The 1,337-nt window shown below is 53.9% G+C and overlaps 1 protein-coding gene across 1 annotated transcript in view; it reads right to left on the reverse strand.

The window, feature by feature from the left end:
• Window positions 1–1,337, reverse strand: part of ANO8 (anoctamin 8) — a 12,270-nt gene that overhangs the window by 1,709 nt on the left and 9,224 nt on the right. The gene's annotated exons all lie outside the window — the stretch shown is intronic.

A 1,337-nucleotide genomic window follows, 5' to 3' on the forward strand; every position in this document is an offset into this window, starting at 1 on the left:
CTCTCGGCGGTGCGGGGACTTGAGTCGAACTCGCGTGAAGTGGGCAGAGCTGAGTCACCGCCCGCTCTGCGCCGCGGCTCCGCTGATTCCCAAACGCATTCATTTCTCATTAATCAGCATGCCATTAACGGGCTTTATCGGGTATTTTTAGTCAAACCGCCCCGTCCTTGGCTGGCCGCGCGTCAGGGCTGCGCGTCGGAGAGGGGCTGGGTGCTTTCAGCCACAAACTGCTTTTAACTCCCCCGTCCCTTCAGTGCAGACAGCCCCAGGCTGGTTTTTGCCACGCAGCGTCACGCTTCTGAGTCTGCGTTACTCCCAACCTGTCTCCACCACGTGAATTTTCCTCTTTTTGTTGCAAAAATCCTGTCTCGTGGGGCTGGGAGACGGTGGCTTTTCCTGAAAGCTGCGTGTTGGCGGAAGGGCTGGCCTCGGGGAGCAGCTGTACCTGTGCTGTTAGTCGAATGTCACAGCCGGTGGATTATATTTTTTTTTGCCTTTATTTTTAAACTATTCCATGTTTGATACCATGCGTAATAAATTTGCAGAATTTAGAGGATTATAACTTTCTCCATTCTTCCTCCACCTGACAATACGTGCGAGAGCTGCGGCATCGCTGCCGCCGGGGTTTGTCCTTGTGTCGCCGTCTCGGAGCTTTTCCCCGTGTTAGAGGACCAGGAAGGGTGACGGCATCCCTGATGTCCCCTTCCACACACACACCCCCCCCCAGGGACCTGAGATTTGTCCCCTGAGCAGATGCGGGCAATAATTTAGCCCACGCCCTCCAGCTTGTTGAAATATATTTTTTTTTATTGCATTTCTGCAGGTTTTACAAAAATATGACAAAATAAATTAAAAATAAATAAATAACCCCCTTCATTGCTTTTAATTTCCAAAGAAACAAAACACAGCAAGGAGAAAGGAGAAAAAAAAAAAAACCAAACAAAACCCCACCAAACCACCCCAACTCTTCCCTCCTTCCTACAGTGACTGCCTGGAACAGCAAGAGACAGGCAGCCGGCCGCTTGTAGAAGGAGTTTGTAGAGAGAAATGTTTAAAAATGCCCTGGACTGGGGGGCCCTGGTGGTGGCGGGACCCTGCCCTCTCCTCCGGCAAGCGCTGCGGGAATCGATGGTACCAGGGCACGCGCTCTCGGGAGGGAAACGGGACGGACACGGCTCCCTTTCAGACGGAGCCAGAGATGAGAGCCGGCCCTGGAGCGGCCAAAGCCAAGCGGAGAAACTAAAGGGGACGGAGACAAGGAGAGGGCCCTGTGCCCCGTCCTGGGGTGCACGGGCCAGGGCTGAGCCTTGGGCTTGGTGGAGCCCCGAGGGCCTGGT

This window comes from Egretta garzetta, unplaced genomic scaffold (genome assembly GCF_000687185.1).
Source record: "Egretta garzetta isolate BGI_Z169 unplaced genomic scaffold, ASM68718v1 scaffold1450, whole genome shotgun sequence".
Lineage (NCBI taxonomy): Eukaryota > Metazoa > Chordata > Aves > Pelecaniformes > Ardeidae > Egretta > Egretta garzetta.